At 67.7% G+C, this 21,501-nt stretch overlaps 10 non-coding genes across 10 annotated transcripts; all 10 read right to left on the bottom strand.

Moving 5' to 3' along the window:
• Window positions 1–733: 733 nt before the first annotated feature.
• On the bottom strand, window positions 734–852 carry LOC141412637 (5S ribosomal RNA). The gene has a single exon (XR_012437479.1). It is a non-coding gene; the product is annotated as a 5S ribosomal RNA (ribosomal RNA).
• A 2,145-nt stretch (window positions 853–2,997) lies between these two features.
• Window positions 2,998–3,116, bottom strand: LOC141412303 (5S ribosomal RNA). The gene has a single exon (XR_012437141.1). It is a non-coding gene; the product is annotated as a 5S ribosomal RNA (ribosomal RNA).
• A 2,144-nt stretch (window positions 3,117–5,260) lies between these two features.
• On the bottom strand, window positions 5,261–5,379 carry LOC141412302 (5S ribosomal RNA). The gene has a single exon (XR_012437140.1). It is a non-coding gene; the product is annotated as a 5S ribosomal RNA (ribosomal RNA).
• A 2,158-nt stretch (window positions 5,380–7,537) lies between these two features.
• Window positions 7,538–7,656, bottom strand: LOC141412301 (5S ribosomal RNA). Its single transcript, XR_012437139.1, has one exon. It is a non-coding gene; the product is annotated as a 5S ribosomal RNA (ribosomal RNA).
• A 2,158-nt stretch (window positions 7,657–9,814) lies between these two features.
• LOC141412300 (5S ribosomal RNA) lies at window positions 9,815–9,933 on the bottom strand. Its single transcript, XR_012437138.1, has one exon. It is a non-coding gene; the product is annotated as a 5S ribosomal RNA (ribosomal RNA).
• A 2,145-nt stretch (window positions 9,934–12,078) lies between these two features.
• On the bottom strand, window positions 12,079–12,197 carry LOC141412299 (5S ribosomal RNA). The gene has a single exon (XR_012437137.1). It is a non-coding gene; the product is annotated as a 5S ribosomal RNA (ribosomal RNA).
• Window positions 12,198–14,338: 2,141 nt separating this feature from the next.
• On the bottom strand, window positions 14,339–14,457 carry LOC141412298 (5S ribosomal RNA). The gene has a single exon (XR_012437136.1). It is a non-coding gene; the product is annotated as a 5S ribosomal RNA (ribosomal RNA).
• A 2,142-nt stretch (window positions 14,458–16,599) lies between these two features.
• LOC141412297 (5S ribosomal RNA) lies at window positions 16,600–16,718 on the bottom strand. The gene has a single exon (XR_012437135.1). It is a non-coding gene; the product is annotated as a 5S ribosomal RNA (ribosomal RNA).
• Window positions 16,719–18,871: 2,153 nt separating this feature from the next.
• LOC141412296 (5S ribosomal RNA) lies at window positions 18,872–18,990 on the bottom strand. Its single transcript, XR_012437134.1, has one exon. It is a non-coding gene; the product is annotated as a 5S ribosomal RNA (ribosomal RNA).
• Window positions 18,991–21,135: 2,145 nt separating this feature from the next.
• Window positions 21,136–21,254, bottom strand: LOC141412295 (5S ribosomal RNA). Its single transcript, XR_012437133.1, has one exon. It is a non-coding gene; the product is annotated as a 5S ribosomal RNA (ribosomal RNA).
• Window positions 21,255–21,501: the final 247 nt, after the last annotated feature.

Below are 21,501 nucleotides of genomic sequence, written 5' to 3'. Positions count from 1 at the left end.
CCAAGCCCATGTGACCCCGAAGGCCAGGTGGCCCCGGTCCTTGAGCTGACTGAGGAGTGCTTTGAGACCCGGAGGGTGGCACAGGCGCCTGGGCGCCATTGGCGGCCCTCCTTCCCTTTGAGCGGGACGGGGAGCTGCCGCTGGCATCCGGAGTTCTGGCGGCCTGCGCCCTCTGTCCCTGTGACCGCCGCAGGCTCTGCCGTGGGAGGCGGGATCCCACGTAGAGGTCGCGCGCTGGCTGCCCTGTCTTGGGTTGAGCGACGGAGCGCGACGTGGAGCAGCACCCGACTGAGGCTCCCTGCTTCTCTGTCCCCTGGCGTCTTGCCCTGGACCCAGTGCACCACCTTGTGGCGAGCCCAGGTGTGGCGCGTCCCGCTGTGGGGCCCGCTGGCGTGCAGGACCCACTTTCTCATGGCTTCCGCACGTCCCTCCCCGCCCGCCTGGAGGGCAGTTGGGGAGCGGTCCCCAACGTGGCCTGGGACCAACCTCGCTGGTGACCCGTGTCGCGGGCGTGCGCCCCAGGAGAGTGTGGGGAGGGGAGAGGATTCGGGGACGTAGCTGTGAGGATTCGGTGTGCGTGGGTCTGGCGGGTGGCCCGGACGGGGTCGGGGTCGTGGTCACGGTGGGTCGTTGTGGTGGTGGTGGTGGTGGTGGTGCTGGGGGTGGTGGTGGTGGGGGGGGTGGTGGCGAAGTCCCCGAAGACAAAAGGAGCAGCGAGGGAGGGAGGAGCAAAAGCCTACAGCACCCGGTATTCCCAGGCGGTCTCCCATCCAACTACTAACCAGGCCCGACCCTGCTTAGCTTCCGAGATCAGACGAGATCGGGCGCGTTCAGGGTGGTATGGCCGTAGACGCTAGCCGCCGCCTCCGGGAGCCCCAAGAGCCTGCCGAGGGCCCCGGCGTGCGTCTCCACGCTGCTCTCCTGGCACGGCTGGGAGTCCGGGTGGGGGCTGGCAGCCCGGGGCCAGCGGCCAGAGGCCCCGCGCGCCTGCTCGGGCAGCCGGTCTCGCCCAGGTGGCCGCTGGGTGGCTTTCTTCCCGAGGTGTCCTGCTGCCAGGACGAGGGTCAAGTTTTCTCGGGGGAAAATTTCTCAGTGCTCTCGGGCGCTTGTTCTTCTGGGAATGTCCACTGCTGTGGCCAAGGCGGGGGACGCACAGCTCGGGCCAGGGCAAGCAGCCGCCCTCCTCCGTCGCCTCCTGGAGCCGTATCCTTGGGTGGGTGCGTGGCTCCCAGCGGAGGTCTCGGGGACCCTTCCGGTCCTCTTCGTCCGGAAAGCGCCACTGCCCCTCCAGCCCATCAGGAAAACGGCAGCCGCGCCCTTCGCCGACCCGCTCCGCCCTCCTCCACACTCAGGGCCTGGGGCTGCGGGGCTGAATCGTGAGGCTTTCCAGCCCAGGACTTCACCTCTGGCCCCTTTCACACCCGGGATCTTGGGAAGAAGAAACAAAACCAAACACAGCCAAAGCCATCTCCTCCGACCCGGGGCCCCTCCACATCCCTTCCGATCCCGGGTTCCTGCCGGCCTCCCGGGGCATTTCTCCCAGGCAGGCCTTCGCGGCCACTACACGGGGCTGAGCACTCGAGTCCTCGGGCGTCACGGGGCCCGCGGCCACGCCAAGCACGCACGACTCCCGGGTCTCGTCTGCTCCTGGGTGCCCTGGGCCTCTTCCCTGTGCCGCTGCTGGGTCTTGTGCCCCTGCTTGGCCTCCTTCAGACCCGGCCCCGTGCTACGCGGCCACGTGCTACAGGATCGTGCCAGCAGAACTGGCCCTGGCTGAGCCCCGTACCCACCCTCCTGCCATCCCTGGCCCTGCTAGCAAATGGCAGAGATCCTCTGGCCTCCGAGCCCAGACAAAAATCCTGATGCAGTTGGCCGAGGGGCCGCAAACCAAGGCTTCGCTTGTTCCCGCTCAGGCCCCAGCCATACCCTCTTGTCCTTCGGCTGCTCGTGTGTGGGTTGGGGGAGAGGAGGGTGCGTCCCCGTGCGTGCGTGCGTGGTCTGGGTGTCTCTGCGTGGTGTGTGTGTGTGTGTGTGTGTGTGTTAGATGCCGTGCCTGGTGTAGGTGGGGAAGAGCAAGCCCTCACGCACAGAGCCCCATCACACACTGGGGCCGGGCCGAGGGGGTCAATCTGCTCGGCCTGATTGCGTTGGGCATACATTGCAGAAGGTGGGTTTTCCAAGGCGGAGCAGAGGGTCCCGGCACCTGAGGTTGTCCACGGGGAGAATGTCTGTTCCACGGGGGCAAGCGGTCCCTTCCGTCGTGCCCAAGCCCATGTGACCCCGAAGGCCAGGTGGCCCCGGTCCTTGAGCTGACTGAGGAGTGCTTTGAGACCCGGAGGGTGGCACAGGCGACTGGGCGCCAGCGGCGGCCCTCCCTCCCTTTGAGCGGGACGGGGAGCTGCCGCTGGCATCCGGAGCTCTGGCAGCCTGCGCCCTCTGTCCCTGTGACCGCCGCAGGCTCTGCCGTGGGAGGCGGGATCCCACGTAGAGGTCGCGCGCTGGCTGCCCTGTCTTGGGTTGAGCGACGGAGCGCGACGTGGAGCAGCACCCGACTGAGGCTCCCTGCTTCTCTGTCCCCTGGCGTCTTGCCCTGGACCCAGTGCACCACCTTGTGGCGAGCCCAGGTGTGGCGCGTCCCGCTGTGGGGCCCGCTGGGGTGCAGGACCCACTTTCTCATGGCTTCCGCACGTCCCTCCCCGCCCGCCTGGAGGGCAGTTGGGGAGCGGTCCCCAACGTGGCCTGGGACCAACCTCGCTGGTGACCCGTGTCGCGGGCACGCGCCACAGGAGAGTGTGGGGAGGGGAGAGGATTCGGGGACGTAGCTGTGAGGATTCGGTGTGCGTGGGTCTGGCGGGTGGCCCGGACGGGGTCGGGGTCGTGGTCACGGTGGGTCGTTGTGGTGGTGGTGGTGGTGGTGCTGGGGGTGGTGGTGGTGGTGGGGGGGGTGGTGGCGAAGTCCCCGAAGACAAAAGGAGCAGCGAGGGAGGGAGGAGCAAAAGCCTACAGCACCCGGTATTCCCAGGCGGTCTCCCATCCAAGTACTAACCAGGCCCGACCCTGCTTAGCTTCCGAGATCAGACGAGATCGGGCGCGTTCAGGGTGGTATGGCCGTAGACGCTAGCCGCCACCTCCGGGAGCCCCAAGAGCCTGCCGAGGGCCCCGGCGTGCGTCTCCACACTGCTCTCCTGGCACGGCTGGGAGTCCGGGTGGGGGCTGGCAGCCCGGGGCCAGCGGCCAGAGGCCCCGCGCGCCTGCTCGGGCAGCCGGTCTCGCCCAGGTGGCCGCTGGGTGGCTTTCTTCCCGAGGTGTCCTGCTGCCAGGACGAGGGTCAAGTTTTCTCGGGGGAAAATTTCTCAGTGCTCTCGGGCGCTTGTTCTGGGAATGTCCACTGCTGTGGCCAAGGCGGGGGACGCACAGCTCAGGCCAGGGCAAGCAGCCGCCCTCCTCCATCGCCTCCTGGAGCCGTATCCTTGGGTGGGTGCGTGGCTCCCAGCGGAGGTCTCGGGGACCCTTCCGGTCCTCTTCGTCCGGAAAGCGCCACTGCCCCTCCAGCCCATCAGGAAAACGGCAGCCGCGCCCTTCGCCGACCCGCTCCGCCCTCCTCCACACTCAGGGCCTGGGGCTGCGGGGCTGAATCGTGAGGCTTTCCAGCCCAGGACTTCACCTCTGGCCCCTTTCACACCCGGGATCTTGGGAAGAAGAAACAAAACCAAACACAGCCAAAGCCATCTCCTCCGACCCGGGGCCCCTCCACATCCCTTCCGATCCCGGGTTCCTGCCGGCCTCCCGGGGCGTTTCTCCCAGGCAGGCCTTCGCGGCCACTACACGGGGCTGAGCACTCGAGTCCTCGGGCGTCACGGGGCCCGCGGCCACGCCAAGCACGCACGACTCCCGGGTCTCGTCTGCTCCTGGGTGCCCTGGGCCTCTTCCCTGTGCCGCTGCTGGGTCTTGTGCCCCTGCTTGGCCTCCTTCAGACCCGGCCCCGTGCTACGCGGCCACGTGCTACAGGATCGTGCCAGCAGAACTGGCCCTGGCTGAGCCCCGTACCCACCCTCCTGCCATCCCTGGCCCTGCTAGCAAATGGCAGAGATCCTCTGGCCTCCGAGCCCAGACAAAAATCCTGATGCAGTTGGCTGAGGGGCCGCAAACCAAGGCTTCGCTTGTTCCCGCTCAGGCCCCAGCCATACCCTCTTGTCCTTCGGCTGCTCGTGTGTGGGGTGGGGGAGAGGAGGGTGCGTCCCCGTGCGTGCGTGCGTGGTCTGGGTGTCTCTGCGTGGTGTGTGTGTGTCTGTGTGTGTGTGTGTTAGATGCCGTGCCTGGTGTAGGTGGGGAAGAGCAAGCCCTCACGCACAGAGCCCCATCACACACTGGGGCCGGGCCGAGGGGGTCAATCTGCTCGGCCTGATTGCGTTGGGCATACATTGCAGAAGGTGGGTTTTCCAAGGCGGAGCAGAGGGTCCCGGCACCTGAGGTTGTCCACGGGGAGAATGTCTGTTCCACGGGGGCAAGCGGTCCCTTCCGTCGTGCCCAAGGCCATGTGACCCCGAAGGCCAGGTGGCCCCGGTCCTTGAGCTGACTGAGGAGTGCTTTGAGACCCGGAGGGTGGCACAGGCGACTGGGCGCCAGCGGCGGCCCTCCCTCCCTTTGAGCGGGACGGGGAGCTGCCGCTGGCATCCGGAGCTCTGGCGGCCTGCGCCCTCTGTCCCTGTGACCGCAGGCTCTGCCGTGGGAGGCGGGATCCCACGTAGAGGTCACGCGCTGGCTGCCCTGTCTTGGGTTGAGCGACGGAGCGCGACGTGGAGCAGCACCCGACTGAGGCTCCCTGCTTCTCTGTCCCCTGGCGTCTTGCCCTGGACCCAGTGCACCACCTTGTGGCGAGCCCAGGTGTGGCGCGTCCCGCTGTGGGGCCCGCTGGGGTGCAGGACCCACTTTCTCATGGCTTCCGCACGTCCCTCCCCGCCCGCCTGGAGGGCAGTTGGGGAGCGGTCCCCAACGTGGCCTGGGACCAACCTCGCTGGTGACCCGTGTCGCGGGCGCGCGCCCCAGGAGAGTGTGGGGAGGGGAGAGGATTCGGGGACGTAGCTGTGAGGATTCGGTGTGCGTGGGTCTGGCGGGTGGCCCGGACGGGGTCGGGGTCGTGGTCACGGTGGGTCGTTGTGGTGGTGGTGGTGGTGGTGGTGCTGGGGGTGGTGGTGGTGGTGGGGGGGGTGGTGGCGAAGTCCCCGAAGACAAAAGGAGCAGCGAGGGAGGGAGGAGCAAAAGCCTACAGCACCCGGTATTCCCAGGCGGTCTCCCATCCAAGTACTAACCAGGCCCGACCCTGCTTAGCTTCCGAGATCAGACGAGATCGGGCGCGTTCAGGGTGGTATGGCCGTAGACGCTAGCCGCCGCCTCCGGGAGCCCCAAGAGCCTGCCGAGGGCCCCGGCGTGCGTCTCCACGCTGCTCTCCTGGCACGGCTGGGAGTCCGGGTGGGGGCTGGCAGCCCGGGGCCAGCGGCCAGAGGCCCCGCGCGCCTGCTCGGGCAGCCGGTCTCGCCCAGGTGGCCGCTGGGTGGCTTTCTTCCCGAGGTGTCCTGCTGCCAGGACGAGGGTCAAGTTTTCTCGGGGGAAAATTTCTCAGTGCTCTCGGGCGCTTGTTCTTCTGGGAATGTCCACTGCTGTGGCCAAGGCGGGGGACGCACAGCTCGGGCCAGGGCAAGCAGCCGCCCTCCTCCGTCGCCTCCTGGAGCCGTATCCTTGGGTGGGTGCGTGGCTCCCAGCGGAGGTCTCGGGGACCCTTCCGGTCCTCTTCGTCCGGAAAGCGCCACTGCCCCTCCAGCCCATCAGGAAAACGGCAGCCGCGCCCTTCGCCGACCCGCTCCGCCCTCCTCCACACTCAGGGCCTGGGGCTGCGGGGCTGAATCGTGAGGCTTTCCAGCCCAGGACTTCACCTCTGGCCCCTTTCACACCCGGGATCTTGGGAAGAAGAAACAAAACCAAACACAGCCAAAGCCATCTCCTCCGACCCGGGGCCCCTCCACATCCCTTCCGATCCCGGGTTCCTGCCGGCCTCCCGGGGCGTTTCTCCCAGGCAGGCCTTCGCGGCCACTACACGGGGCTGAGCACTCGAGTCCTCGGGCGTCACGGGGCCCGCGGCCACGCCAAGCACGCACGACTCCCGGGTCTCGTCTGCTCCTGGGTGCCCTGGGCCTCTTCCCTGTGCCGCTGCTGGGTCTTGTGCCCCTGCTTGGCCTCCTTCAGACCCGAACCCTTGCTACGCGGCCACGTGCTACAGGATCGTGCCAGCAGAACTGGCCCTGGCTGAGCCCCGTACCCACCCTCCTGCCATCCCTGGCCCTGCTAGCAAATGGCAGAGATCCTCTGGCCTCCGAGCCCAGACAAAAATCCTGATGCAGTTGGCCGAGGGGCCGCAAACCAAGGCTTCGCTTGTTCCCGCTCAGGCCCCAGCCATACCCTCTTGTCCTTCGGCTGCTCGTGTGTGGGGTGGGGGAGAGGAGGGTGCGTCCCCGTGCGTGCGTGCGTGGTCTGGGTGTCTCTGCGTGGTGTGTGTGTGTGTGTGTGTGTGTGTGTGTGTGTGTGTGTTAGATGCCGTGCCTGGTGTAGGTGGGGAAGAGCAAGCCCTCACGCACAGAGCCCCATCACACACTGGGGCCGGGCCGAGGGGGTCAATCTGCTCGGCCTGATTGCGTTGGGCATACATTGCAGAAGGTGGGTTTTCCAAGGCGGAGCAGAGGGTCCCGGTACCTGAGGTTGTCCACGGGGAGAATGTCTGTTCCACGGGGGCAAGCGGTCCCTTCCGTCGTGCCCAAGCCCATGTGACCCCGAAGGCCAGGTGGCCCCGGTCCTTGAGCTGACTGAGGAGTGCTTTGAGACCCGGAGGGTGGCACAGGCGACTGGGCGCCAGCATCGGCCCTCCCTCCCTTTGAGCGGGACGGGGAGCTGCCGCTGGCATCCGGAGCTCTGGCGGCCTGCGCCCTCTGTCCCTGTGACCGCAGGCTCTGCCGTGGGAGGCGGGATCCCACGTAGAGGTCGCGCGCTGGCTGCCCTGTCTTGGGTTGAGCGACGGAGCGCGACGTGGAGCAGCACCCGACTGAGGCTCCCTGCTTCTCTGTCCCCTGGCGTCTTGCCCTGGACCCAGTGCACCACCTTGTGGCGAGCCCAGGTGTGGCGCGTCCCGCTGTGGGGCCCGCTGGGGTGCAGGACCCACTTTCTCATGGCTTCCGCACGTCCCTCCCCGCCCGCCTGGAGGGCAGTTGGGGAGCGGTCGCCAACGTGGCCTGGGACCAACCTCGCTGGTGACCCGTGTCGCGGGCGCGCGCCCCAGGAGAGTGTGGGGAGGGGAGAGGATTCGGGGACGTAGCTGTGAGGATTCGGTGTGCGTGGGTCTGGCGGGTGGCCCGGACGGGGTCGGGGTCGTGGTCACGGTGGGTCGTTGTGGTGGTGGTGGTGGTGGTGGTGCTGGGGGTGGTGGTGGTGGTGGGGGGGTGGTGGCGAAGTCCCCGAAGACAAAAGGAGCAGCGAGGGAGGGCGGAGCAAAAGCCTACAGCACCCGGTATTCCCAGGCGGTCTCCCATCCAAGTACTAACCAGGCCCGACCCTGCTTAGCTTCCGAGATCAGACGAGATCGGGCGCGTTCAGGGTGGTATGGCCGTAGACGCTAGCCGCCGCCTCCGGGAGCCCCAAGAGCCTGCCGAGGGCCCCGGCGTGCGTCTCCACGCTGCTCTCCTGGCACGGCTGGGAGTCCGGGTGGGGGCTGGCAGCCCGGGGCCAGCGGCCAGAGGCCCCGCGCGCCTGCTCGGGCAGCCGGTCTCGCCCAGGTGGCCGCTGGGTGGCTTTCTTCCCGAGGTGTCCTGCTGCCAGGACGAGGGTCAAGTTTTCTCGGGGGAAAATTTCTCAGTGCTCTCGGGCGCTTGTTCTTCTGGGAATGTCCACTGCTGTGGCCAAGGCGGGGGACGCACAGCTCGGGCCAGGGCAAGCAGCCGCCCTCCTCCGTCGCCTCCTGGAGCCGTATCCTTGGGTGGGTGCGTGGCTCCCAGCGGAGGTCTCGGGGACCCTTCCGGTCCTCTTCGTCCGGAAAGCGCCACTGCCCCTCCAGCCCATCAGGAAAACGGCAGCCGCGCCCTTCGCCGACCCGCTCCGCCCTCCTCCACACTCAGGGCCTGGGGCTGCGGGGCTGAATCGTGAGGCTTTCCAGCCCAGGACTTCACCTCTGGCCCCTTTCACACCCGGGATCTTGGGAAGAAGAAACAAAACCAAACACAGCCAAAGCCATCTCCTCCGACCCGGGGCCCCTCCACATCCCTTCCGATCCCGGGTTCCTGCCGGCCTCCCGGGGCGTTTCTCCCAGGCAGGCCTTCGCGGCCACTACACGGGGCTGAGCACTCGAGTCCTCGGGCGTCACGGGGCCCGCGGCCACGCCAAGCACGCACGACTCCCGGGTCTCGTCTGCTCCTGGGTGCCCTGGGCCTCTTCCCTGTGCCGCTGCTGGGTCTTGTGCCCCTGCTTGGCCTCCTTCAGACCCGAACCCTTGCTACGCGGCCACGTGCTACAGGATCGTGCCAGCAGAACTGGCCCTGGCTGAGCCCCGTACCCACCCTCCTGCCATCCCTGGCCCTGCTAGCAAATGGCAGAGATCCTCTGGCCTCCGAGCCCAGACAAAAATCCTGATGCAGTTGGCCGAGGGGCCGCAAACCAAGGCTTCGCTTGTTCCCGCTCAGGCCCCAGCCATACCCTCTTGTCCTTCGGCTGCTCGTGTGTGGGGTGGGGGAGAGGAGGGTGCGTCCCCGTGCGTGCGTGCGTGGTCTGGGTGTCTCTGCGTGGTGTGTGTGTGTGTGTGTGTGTGTGTGTGTGTGTGTGTGTTAGATGCCGTGCCTGGTGTAGGTGGGGAAGAGCAAGCCCTCACGCACAGAGCCCCATCACACACTGGGGCCGGGCCGAGGGGGTCAATCTGCTCGGCCTGATTGCGTTGGGCATACATTGCAGAAGGTGGGTTTTCCAAGGCGGAGCAGAGGGTCCCGGTACCTGAGGTTGTCCACGGGGAGAATGTCTGTTCCACGGGGGCAAGCGGTCCCTTCCGTCGTGCCCAAGCCCATGTGACCCCGAAGGCCAGGTGGCCCCGGTCCTTGAGCTGACTGAGGAGTGCTTTGAGACCCGGAGGGTGGCACAGGCGACTGGGCGCCAGCATCGGCCCTCCCTCCCTTTGAGCGGGACGGGGAGCTGCCGCTGGCATCCGGAGCTCTGGCGGCCTGCGCCCTCTGTCCCTGTGACCGCAGGCTCTGCCGTGGGAGGCGGGATCCCACGTAGAGGTCGCGCGCTGGCTGCCCTGTCTTGGGTTGAGCGACGGAGCGCGACGTGGAGCAGCACCCGACTGAGGCTCCCTGCTTCTCTGTCCCCTGGCGTCTTGCCCTGGACCCAGTGCACCACCTTGTGGCGAGCCCAGGTGTGGCGCGTCCCGCTGTGGGGCCCGCTGGGGTGCAGGACCCACTTTCTCATGGCTTCCGCACGTCCCTCCCCGCCCGCCTGGAGGGCAGTTGGGGAGCGGTCGCCAACGTGGCCTGGGACCAACCTCGCTGGTGACCCGTGTCGCGGGCGCGCGCCCCAGGAGAGTGTGGGGAGGGGAGAGGATTCGGGGACGTAGCTGTGAGGATTCGGTGTGCGTGGGTCTGGCGGGTGGCCCGGACGGGGTCGGGGTCGTGGTCACGGTGGGTCGTTGTGGTGGTGGTGGTGGTGGTGGTGCTGGGGGTGGTGGTGGTGGTGGGGGGGTGGTGGCGAAGTCCCCGAAGACAAAAGGAGCAGCGAGGGAGGGCGGAGCAAAAGCCTACAGCACCCGGTATTCCCAGGCGGTCTCCCATCCAAGTACTAACCAGGCCCGACCCTGCTTAGCTTCCGAGATCAGACGAGATCGGGCGCGTTCAGGGTGGTATGGCCGTAGACGCTAGCCGCCGCCTCCGGGAGCCCCAAGAGCCTGCCGAGGGCCCCGGCGTGCGTCTCCACGCTGCTCTCCTGGCACGGCTGGGAGTCCGGGTGGGGGCTGGCAGCCCGGGGCCAGCGGCCAGAGGCCCCGCGCGCCTGCTCGGGCAGCCGGTCTCGCCCAGGTGGCCACTGGGTGGCTTTCTTCCCGAGGTGTCCTGCTGCCAGGACGAGGGTCAAGTTTTCTCGGGGGAAAATTTCTCAGTGCTCTCGGGCGCTTGTTCTTCTGGGAATGTCCACTGCTGTGGCCAAGGCGGGGGACGCACAGCTCGGGCCAGGGCAAGCAGCCGCCCTCCTCCGTCGCCTCCTGGAGCCGTATCCTTGGGTGGGTGCGTGGCTCCCAGCGGAGGTCTCGGGGACCCTTCCGGTCCTCTTCGTCCGGAAAGCGCCACTGCCCCTCCAGCCCATCAGGAAAACGGCAGCCGCGCCCTTCGCCGACCCGCTCCGCCCTCCTCCACACTCAGGGCCTGGGGCTGCGGGGCTGAATCGTGAGGCTTTCCAGCCCAGGACTTCACCTCTGGCCCCTTTCACACCCGGGATCTTGGGAAGAAGAAACAAAACCAAACACAGCCAAAGCCATCTCCTCCGACCCGGGGCCCCTCCACATCCCTTCCGATCCCGGGTTCCTGCCGGCCTCCCGGGGCGTTTCTCCCAGGCAGGCCTTCGCGGCCACTACACGGGGCTGAGCACTCGAGTCCTCGGGCGTCACGGGGCCCGCGGCCACGCCAAGCACGCACGACTCCCGGGTCTCGTCTGCTCCTGGGTGCCCTGGGCCTCTTCCCTGTGCCGCTGCTGGGTCTTGTGCCCCTGCTTGGCCTCCTTCAGACCCGGCCCCGTGCTACGCGGCCACGTGCTACAGGATCGTGCCAGCAGAACTGGCCCTGGCTGAGCCCCGTACCCACCCTCCTGCCATCCCTGGCCCTGCTAGCAAATGGCAGAGATCCTCTGGCCTCCGAGCCCAGACAAAAATCCTGATGCAGTTGGCCGAGGGGCCGCAAACCAAGGCTTCGCTTGTTCCCGCTCAGGCCCCAGCCATACCCTCTTGTCCTTCGGCTGCTCGTGTGTGGGGTGGGGGAGAGGAGGGTGCGTCCCCGTGCGTGCGTGCGTGGTCTGGGTGTCTCTGCGTGGTGTGTGTGTGTGTGTGTGTGTGTGTTAGATGCCGTGCCTGGTGTAGGTGGGGAAGAGCAAGCCCTCACGCACAGAGCCCCATCACACACTGGGGCCGGGCCGAGGGGGTCAATCTGCTCGGCCTGATTGCGTTGGGCATACATTGCAGAAGGTGGGTTTTCCAAGGCGGAGCAGAGGGTCCCGGCACCTGAGGTTGTCCACGGGGAGAATGTCTGTTCCACGGGGGCAAGCGGTCCCTTCCGTCGTGCCCAAGCCCATGTGACCCCGAAGGCCAGGTGGCCCCGGTCCTTGAGCTGACTGAGGAGTGCTTTGAGACCCGGAGGGTGGCACAGGCGACTGGGCGCCAGCGGCGGCCCTCCCTCCCTTTGAGCGGGACGGGGAGCTGCCGCTGGCATCCGGAGCTCTGGCGGCCTGCGCCCTCTGTCCCTGTGACCGCCGCAGGCTCTGCCGTGGGAGGCGGGATCCCACGTAGAGGTCGCGCGCTGGCTGCCCTGTCTTGGGTTGAGCGACGGAGCGCGACGTGGAGCAGCACCCGACTGAGGCTCCCTGCTTCTCTGTCCCCTGGCGTCTTGCCCTGGACCCAGTGCACCACCTTGTGGCGAGCCCAGGTGTGGCGCATCCCGCTGTGGGGCCCGCTGGGGTGCAGGACCCACTTTCTCATGGCTTCCGCACGTCCCTCCCCGCCCGCCTGGAGGGCAGTTGGGGAGCGGTCCCCAACGTGGCCTGGGACCAACCTCGCTGGTGACCCGTGTCGCGGGCGCGCGCCCCAGGAGAGTGTGGGGAGGGGAGAGGATTCGGGGACGTAGCTGTGAGGATTCGGTGTGCGTGGGTCTGGCGGGTGGCCCGGACGGGGTCGGGGTCGTGGTCACGGTGGGTCGTTGTGGTGGTGGTGGTGGTGGTGCTGGGGGTGGTGGTGGTGGTGGGGGGGGTGGTGGCGAAGTCCCCGAAGACAAAAGGAGCAGCGAGGGAGGGAGGAGCAAAAGCCTACAGCACCCGGTATTCCCAGGCGGTCTCCCATCCAAGTACTAACCAGGCCCGACCCTGCTTAGCTTCCGAGATCAGACGAGATCGGGCGCGTTCAGGGTGGTATGGCCGTAGACGCTAGCCGCCGCCTCCGGGAGCCCCAAGAGCCTGCCGAGGGCCCCGGCGTGCGTCTCCACGCTGCTCTCCTGGCACGGCTGGGAGTCCGGGTGGGGGCTGGCAGCCCGGGGCCAGCGGCCAGAGGCCCCGCGCGCCTGCTCGGGCAGCCGGTCTCGCCCAGGTGGCCGCTGGGTGGCTTTCTTCCCGAGGTGTCCTGCTGCCAGGACGAGGGTCAAGTTTTCTCGGGGGAAAATTTCTCAGTGCTCTCGGGCGCTTGTTCTTCTGGGAATGTCCACTGCTGTGGCCAAGGCGGGGGACGCACAGCTCGGGCCAGGGCAAGCAGCCGCCCTCCTCCGTCGCCTCCTGGAGCCGTATCCTTGGGTGGGTGCGTGGCTCCCAGCGGAGGTCTCGGGGACCCTTCCGGTCCTCTTCGTCCGGAAAGCGCCACTGCCCCTCCAGCCCATCAGGAAAACGGCAGCCGCGCCCTTCGCCGACCCGCTCCGCCCTCCTCCACACTCAGGGCCTGGGGCTGCGGGGCTGAATCGTGAGGCTTTCCAGCCCAGGACTTCACCTCTGGCCCCTTTCACACCCGGGATCTTGGGAAGAAGAAACAAAACCAAACACAGCCAAAGCCATCTCCTCCGACCCGGGGCCCCTCCACATCCCTTCCGATCCCGGGTTCCTGCCGGCCTCCCGGGGCGTTTCTCCCAGGCAGGCCTTCGCGGCCACTACACGGGGCTGAGCACTCGAGTCCTCGGGCGTCACGGGGCCCGCGGCCACGCCAAGCACGCACGACTCCCGGGTCTCGTCTGCTCCTGGGTGCCCTGGGCCTCTTCCCTGTGCCGCTGCTGGGTCTTGTGCCCCTGCTTGGCCTCCTTCAGACCCGGCCCCGTGCTACGCGGCCACGTGCTACAGGATCGTGCCAGCAGAACTGGCCCTGGCTGAGCCCCGTACCCACCCTCCTGCCATCCCTGGCCCTGCTAGCAAATGGCAGAGATCCTCTGGCCTCCGAGCCCAGACAAAAATCCTGATGCAGTTGGCCGAGGGGCCGCAAACCAAGGCTTCGCTTGTTCCCGCTCAGGCCCCAGCCATACCCTCTTGTCCTTCGGCTGCTCGTGTGTGGGGTGGGGGAGAGGAGGGTGCGTCCCCGTGCGTGCGTGCGTGGTCTGGGTGTCTCTGCGTGGTGTGTGTGTGTGTGTGTGTGTGTGTTAGATGCCGTGCCTGGTGTAGGTGGGGAAGAGCAAGCCCTCACGCACAGAGCCCCATCACACACTGGGGCCGGGCCGAGGGGGTCAATCTGCTCGGCCTGATTGCGTTGGGCATACATTGCAGAAGGTGGGTTTTCCAAGGCGGAGCAGAGGGTCCCGGCACCTGAGGTTGTCCACGGGGAGAATGTCTGTTCCACGGGGGCAAGCGGTCCCTTCCGTCGTGCCCAAGCCCATGTGACCCCGAAGGCCAGGTGGCCCCGGTCCTTGAGCTGACTGAGGAGTGCTTTGTGACCCAGAGGGTGGCACAGGCGACTGGGCGCCAGCGGCGGCCCTCCCTCCCTTTGAGCGGGACGGGGAGCTGCCGCTGGCATCCGGAGCTCTGGCGGCCTGCGCCCTCTGTCCCTGTGACCGCAGGCTCTGCCGTGGGAGGCGGGATCCCACGTAGAGGTCGCGCGCTGGCTGCCCTGTCTTGGGTTGAGCGACGGAGCGCGACGTGGAGCAGCACCCGACTGAGGCTCCCTGCTTCTCTGTCCCCTGGCGTCTTGCCCTGGACCCAGTGCACCACCTTGTGGCGAGCCCAGGTGTGGCGCGTCCCGCTGTGGGGCCCGCTGGGGTGCAGGACCCACTTTCTCATGGCTTCCGCACGTCCCTCCCCGCCCGCCTGGAGGGCAGTTGGGGAGCGGTCCCCAACGTGGCCTGGGACCAACCTCGCTGGTGACCCGTGTCGCGTGCGCGCGCCCCAGGAGAGTGTGGGGAGGGGAGAGGATTCGGGGACATAGCTGTGAGGATTCGGTGTGCGTGGGTCTGGCGGGTGGCCCGGACGGGGTCGGGGTCGTGGTCACGGTGGGTCGTTGTGGTGGTGGTGGTGGTGGTGCTGGGGGTGGTGGTGGTGGTGGGGGGGTGGTGGCGAAGTCCCCGAAGACAAAAGGAGCAGCGAGGGAGGGAGGAGCAAAAGCCTACAGCACCCGGTATTCCCAGGCGGTCTCCCATCCAAGTACTAACCAGGCCCGACCCTGCTTAGCTTCCGAGATCAGACGAGATCGGGCGCGTTCAGGGTGGTATGGCCGTAGACGCTAGCCGCCGCCTCCGGGAGCCCCAAGAGCCTGCCGAGGGCCCCAGCGTGCGTCTCCACGCTGCTCTCCTGGCACGGCTGGGAGTCCGGGTGGGGGCTGGCAGCCCGGGGCCAGCGGCCAGAGGCCCCGCGCGCCTGCTCGGGCAGCCGGTCTCGCCCAGGTGGCCGCTGGGTGGCTTTCTTCCCGAGGTGTCCTGCTGCCAGGACGAGGGTCAAGTTTTCTCGGGGGAAAATTTCTCAGTGCTCTCGGGCGCTTGTTCTTCTGGGAATGTCCACTGCTGTGGCCAAGGCGGGGGACGCACAGCTCGGGCCAGGGCAAGCAGCCGCCCTCCTCCGTCGCCTCCTGGAGCCGTATCCTTGGGTGGGTGCGTGGCTCCCAGCGGAGGTCTCGGGGACCCTTCCGGTCCTCTTCGTCCGGAAAGCGCCACTGCCCCTCCAGCCCATCAGGAAAACGGCAGCCGCGCCCTTCGCCGACCCGCTCCGCCCTCCTCCACACTCAGGGCCTGGGGCTGCGGGGCTGAATCGTGAGGCTTTCCAGCCCAGGACTTCACCTCTGGCCCCTTTCACACCCGGGATCTTGGGAAGAAGAAACAAAACCAAACACAGCCAAAGCCATCTCCTCCGACCCGGGGCCCCTCCACATCCCTTCCGATCCCGGGTTCCTGCCGGCCTCCCGGGGCGTTTCTCCCAGGCAGGCCTTCGCGGCCACTACACGGGGCTGAGCACTCGAGTCCTCGGGCGTCACGGGGCCCGCGGCCACGCCAAGCACGCACGACTCCCGGGTCTCGTCTGCTCCTGGGTGCCCTGGGCCTCTTCCCTGTGCCGCTGCTGGGTCTTGTGCCCCTGCTTGGCCTCCTTCAGACCCGGCCCCGTGCTACGCGGCCACGTGCTACAGGATCGTGCCAGCAGAACTGGCCCTGGCTGAGCCCCGTACCCACCCTCCTGCCATCCCTGGCCCTGCTAGCAAATGGCAGAGATCCTCTGGCCTCCGAGCCCAGACAAAAATCCTGATGCAGTTGGCCGAGGGGCCGCAAACCAAGGCTTCGCTTGTTCCCGCTCAGGCCCCAGCCATACCCTCTTGTCCTTCGGCTGCTCGTGTGTGGGGTGGGGGAGAGGAGGGTGCGTCCCCGTGCGTGCGTGCGTGGTCTGGGTGTCTCTGCGTGGTGTGTGTGTGTGTGTGTGTGTGTGTTAGATGCCGTGCCTGGTGTAGGTGGGGAAGAGCAAGCCCTCACGCACAGAGCCCCATCACACACTGGGGCCGGGCCGAGGGGGTCAATCTGCTCGGCCTGATTGCGTTGGGCATACATTGCAGAAGGTGGGTTTTCCAAGGCGGAGCAGAGGGTCCCGGCACCTGAGGTTGTCCACGGGGAGAATGTCTGTTCCACGGGGGCAAGCGGTCCCTTCCGTCGTGCCCAAGCCCATGTGACCCCGAAGGCCAGGTGGCCCCGGTCCCTGAGCTGACTGAGGAGTGCTTTGTGACCCAGAGGGTGGCACAGGCGACTGGGCGCCAGCGGCGGCCCTCCCTCCCTTTGAGCGGGACGGGGAGCTGCCGCTGGCATCCGGAGCTCTGGCGGCCTGCGCCCTCTGTCCCTGTGACCGCAGGCTCTGCCGTGGGAGGCGGGATCCCACGTAGAGGTCGCGCGCTGGCTGCCCTGTCTTGGGTTGAGCGACGGAGCGCGACGTGGAGCAGCACCCGACTGAGGCTCCCTGCTTCTCTGTCCCCTGGCGTCTTGCCCTGGACCCAGTGCACCACCTTGTGGCGAGCCCAGGTGTGGCGCGTCCCGCTGTGGGGCCCGCTGGGGTGCAGGACCCACTTTCTCATGGCTTCCGCACGTCCCTCCCCGCCCGCCTGGAGGGCAGTTGGGGAGCGGTCCCCAACGTGGCCTGGGACCAACCTCGCTGGTGACCCGTGTCGCGGGCGCGCGCCCCAGGAGAGTGTGGGGAGGGGAGAGGATTCGGGGACGTAGCTGTGAGGATTCGGTGTGCGTGGGTCTGGCGGGTGGCCCGGACGGGGTCGGGGTCGTGGTCACGGTGGGTCGTTGTGGTGGTGGTGGTGGTGGTGCTGGGGGTGGTGGTGGTGGTGGGGGGGGTGGTGGCGAAGTCCCCGAAGACAAAAGGAGCAGCGAGGGAGGGAGGAGCAAAAGCCTACAGCACCCGGTATTCCCAGGCGGTCTCCCATCCAAGTACTAACCAGGCCCGACCCTGCTTAGCTTCCGAGATCAGACGAGATCGGGCGCGTTCAGGGTGGTATGGCCGTAGACGCTAGCCGCCACCTCCGGGAGCCCCAAGAGCCTGCCGAGGGCCCCGGCGTGCGTCTCCACGCTGCTCTCCTGGCACGGCTGGGAGTCCGGGTGGGGGCTGGCAGCCCGGGGCCAGCGGCCAGAGGCCCCGCGCGCCTGCTCGGGCAGCCGGTCTCGCCCAGGTGGCCGCTGGGTGGCTTTCTTCCCGAGGTGTCCTGCTGCCAGGACGAGGGTCAAGTTTTCTCGGGGGAAAATTTCTCAGTGCTCTCGGGCGCTTGTTCTTCTGGGAATGTCCACTGCTGTGGCCAAGGCGGGGGACGCACAGCTCGGGCCAGGGCAAGCAGCCGCCCTCCTCCGTCGCCTCCTGGAGCCGTATCCTTGGGTGGGTGCGTGGCTCCCAGCGGAGGTCTCGGGACCCTTCCGGTCCTCTTCGTCCGGAAAGCGCCACTGCCCCTCCAGCCCATCAGGAAAACGGCAGCCGCGCCCTTCGCCGACCCGCTCCGCCCTCCTCCACACTCAGGGCCTGGGGCTGCGGGGCTGAATCGTGAGGCTTTCCAGCCCAGGACTTCACCTCTGGCCCCTTTCACACCCGGGATCTTGGGAAGAAGAAACAAAACCAAACACAGCCAAAGCCATCTCCTCCGACCCGGGGCCCCTCCACATCCCTTCCGATCCCGGGTTCCTGCCGGCCTCCCGGGGCGTTTCTCCCAGGCAGGCTTTCGCGGCCACTACACGGGGCTGAGCACTCGAGTCCTCGGGCGTCACGGGGCCCGCGGCCACGCCAAGCACGCATGACTCCCGGGTCTCATCTGCTCCTGGGTGCCCTGGGCCTCTTCCCTGTGCCGCTGCTGGGTCTTGTGCCCCTGCTTGGCCTCCTTCAGACCCGACCCCGTGCTACGCGGCCACGTGCTACAGGATCGTGCCAGCAGAACTGGCCCTGGCTGAGCCCCGTACCCACCCTCCTGCCATCCCTGGCCCTGCTAGCAAATGGCAGAGATCCTCTGGCCTCCGAGCCCAGACAAAAATCCTGATGCAGTTGGCCGAGGGGCCGCAAACCAAGGCTTCGCTTGTTCCCGCTCAGGCCCCAGCCATACCCTCTTGTCCTTCGGCTGCTCGTGTGTGGGGTGGGGGAGAGGAGGGTGCGTCCCCGTGCGTGCGTGCGTGGTCTGGGTGTCTCTGCGTGGTGTGTGTGTGTGTGTGTGTGTGTGTGTGTGTGTGTGTTAGATGCCGTGCCTGGTGTAGGTGGGGAAGAGCAAGCCCTCACGCACAGAGCCCCATCACACACTGGGGCCGGGCCGAGGGGGTCAATCTGCTCGGCCTGATTGCGTTGGGCATACATTGCAGAAGGTGGGTTTTCCAAGGCGGAGCAGAGGGTCCCGGCACCTGAGGTTGTCCACGGGGAGAATGTCTGTTCCACGGGGGCAAGCGGTCCCTTCCGTCGTGCCCAAGCCCATGTGACCCCGAAGGCCAGGTGGCCCCGGTCCTTGAGCTGACTGAGGAGTGCTTTGAGACCCGGAGGGTGGCACAGGCGACTGGGCGCCAGCGGCGGCCCTCCCTCCCTTTGAGCGGGACGGGGAGCTGCCGCTGGCATCCGGAGCTCTGGCGGCCTGCGCCCTCTGTCCCTGTGACCGCAGGCTCTGCCGTGGGAGGCGGGATCCCACGTAGAGGTCGCGCGCTGGCTGCCCTGTCTTTGGTTGAGCGACGGAGCGCGACGTGGAGCAGCACCCGACTGAGGCTCCCTGCTTCTCTGTCCCCTGGCGTCTTGCCCTGGACCCAGTGCACCACCTTGTGGCGAGCCCAGGTGTGGCGCGTCCCGCTGTGGGGCCCGCTGGGGTGCAGGACCCACTTTCTCATGGCTTCCGCACGTCCCTCCCCGCCCGCCTGGAGGGCAGTTGGGGAGCGGTCCCCAACGTGGCCTGGGACCAACTTCGCTGGTGACCCGTGTCGCGGGCGCGCGCCCCAGGAGAGTGTGGGGAGGGGAGAGGATTCGGGGACGTAGCTGTGAGGATTCGGTGTGCGTGGGTCTGGCGGGTGGCCCGGACGGGGTCGGGGTCGTGGTCACGGTGGGTCGTTGTGGTGGTGGTGGTGGTGGTGCTGGGGGTGGTGGTGGTGGTGGGGGGGGTGGTGGCGAAGTCCCCGAAGACAAAAGGAGCAGCGAGGGAGGGAGGAGCAAAAGCCTACAGCACCCGGTATTCCCAGGCGGTCTCCCATCCAAGTACTAACCAGGCCCGACCCTGCTTAGCTTCCGAGATCAGACGAGATCGGGCGCGTTCAGGGTGGTATGGCCGTAGACGCTAGCCGCCGCCTCCGGGAGCCCCAAGAGCCTGCCGAGGGCCCCGGCGTGCGTCTCCACGCTGCTCTCCTGGCACGGCTGGGAGTCCGGGTGGGGGCTGGCAGCCCGGGGCCAGCGGCCAGAGGCCCCGCGCGCCTGCTCGGGCAGCCGGTCTCGCCCAGGTGGCCGCTGGGTGGCTTTCTTCCCGAGGTGTCCTGCTGCCAGGACGAGGGTCAAGTTTTCTCGGGGGAAAATTTCTCAGTGCTCTCGGGCGCTTGTTCTTCTGGGAATGTCCACTGCTGTGGCCAAGGCGGGGGACGCACAGCTCGGGCCAGGGCAAGCAGCCGCCCTCCTCCGTCGCCTCCTGGAGCCGTATCCTTGGGTGGGTGGGTGGCTCCCAGCGGAGGTCTCGGGGACCCTTCCGGTCCTCTTCGTCCGGAAAGCGCCACTGCCCCTCCAGCCCATCAGGAAAACGGCAGCCGCGCCCTTCGCCGACACGCTCCGCCCTCCTCCACACTCAGGGCCTGGGGCTGCGGGGCTGAATCGTGAGGCTTTCCAGCCCAGGACTTCACCTCTGGCCCCTTTCACACCCGGGATCTTGGGAAGAAGAAACAAAACCAAACACAGCCAAAGCCATCTCCTCCGACCCGGGGCCCCTCCACATCCCTTCCGATCCCGGGTTCCTGCCGGCCTCCCGGGGCGTTTCTCCCAGGCAGGCCTTCGCGGCCACTACACGGGGCTGAGCACTCGAGTCCTCGGGCGTCACGGGGCCCGCGGCCACGCCAAGCACGCACGACTCCCGGGTCTCGTCTGCTCCTGGGTGCCCTGGGCCTCTTCCCTGTGCCGCTGCTGGGTCTTGTGCCCCTGCTTGGCCTCCTTCAGACCCGGCCCCGTGCTACGCGGCCACGTGCTACAGGATCGTGCCAGCAGAACTGGCCCTGGCTGAGCCCCGTACCCACCCTCCTGCCATCCCTGGCCCTGCTAGCAAATGGCAGAGATCCTCTGGCCTCCGAGCCCAGACAAAAATCCTGATGCAGTTGGCCGAGGGGCCGCAAACCAAGGCTTCGCTTGTTCCCGCTCAGGCCCCAGCCATACCCTCTTGTCCTTCGGCTGCTCGTGTGTGGGGTGGGGGAGAGGAGGGTGCGTCCCCGTGCGTGCGTGCGTGGTCTGGGTGTCTCTGCGTGGTGTGTGTGTGTGTGTGTGTGTGTGTTAGATGCCGTGCCTAGTGTAGGTGGGGAAGAGCAAGCCCTCACGCACAGAGCCCCATCACACACTGGGGCCGGGCCGAGGGGGTCAATCTGCTCGGCCTGATTGCGTTGGGCATACATTGCAGAAGGTGGGTTTTCCAAGGCGGAGCAGAGGGTCCTGGCACCTGAGGTTGTCCACGGGGAGAATGTCTGTTCCACGGGGGCAAGTGGTCCCTTCCGTCGTGCCCAAGCCCATGTGACCCCGAAGGCCAGGTGGCCCCGGTCCTTGAGCTGACTGAGGAGTGCTTTGAGACCCGGAGGGTGGCACAGGCGACTGGGCGCCAGCGGCGGCCCTCCCTCCCTTTGAGCGGGACGGGGAGCTGCCGCTGGCATCCGGAGCTCTGGCGGCCTGCGCCCTCTGTCCCTGTGACCGCCGCAGGCTCTGCCGTGGGAGGCGGGATCCCACGTAGAGGTCGCGCGCTGGCTGCCCTGTCTTGGGTTGAGCGACGGAGCGCGACGTGGAGCAGCACCCGACTGAGGCTCCCTGCTTCTCTGTCCCCTGGCGTCTTGCCCTGGACCCAGTGCACCACCTTGTGGCGAGCCCAGGTGTGGCGCGTCCCGCTGTGGGGCCCGCTGGGGTGCAGGACCCACTTTCTCATGGCTTCCGCACGTCCCTCCCCGCCCGCCTGGAGGGCAGTTGGGGAGCGGTCCCCAACGTGGCCTGGGACCAACCTCGCTGGTGACCCGTGTCGCGGGCGCGCGCCCCAGGAGAGTGTGGGGAGGGGAGAGGATTCGGGGACGTAGCTGTGAGGATTCGGTGTGCGTGGGTCTGGCGGGTGGCCCGGACGGGGTCGGGGTCGTGGTCACGGTGGGTCGTTGTGGTGGTGGTGGTGGTGGTGCTGGGGGTGGTGGTGGTGGTGGGGGGGGTGGTGGCGAAGTCCCCGAAGACAAAAGGAGCAGCGAGGGAGGGAGGAGCAAAAGCCTACAGCACCCGGTATTCCCAGGCGGTCTCCCATCCAAGTACTAACCAGGCCCGACCCTGCTTAGCTTCCGAGATCAGACGAGATCGGGCGCGTTCAGGGTGGTATGGCCGTAGACGCTAGCCGCCGCCTCCGGGAGCCCCAAGAGCCTGCCGAGGGCCCCGGCGTGCGTCTCCACGCTGCTCTCCTGGCACGGCTGGGAGTCCGGGTGGGGGCTGGCAGCCCGGGGCCAGCGGCCAGAGGCCCCGCGCGCCTGCTCGGGCAGCCGGTCTCGCCCAGGTGGCCGCTGGGTGGCTTTCTTCCCGAGGTGTCCTGCTGCCAGGACGAGGGTCAAGTTTTCTCGGGGGAAAATTTCTCAGTGCTCT

This window comes from Castor canadensis, chromosome 10 (genome assembly GCF_047511655.1).
Source record: "Castor canadensis chromosome 10, mCasCan1.hap1v2, whole genome shotgun sequence".
NCBI lineage: Eukaryota > Metazoa > Chordata > Mammalia > Rodentia > Castoridae > Castor > Castor canadensis.
This window is presented reverse-complemented; position numbering and strand designations above follow the sequence as displayed.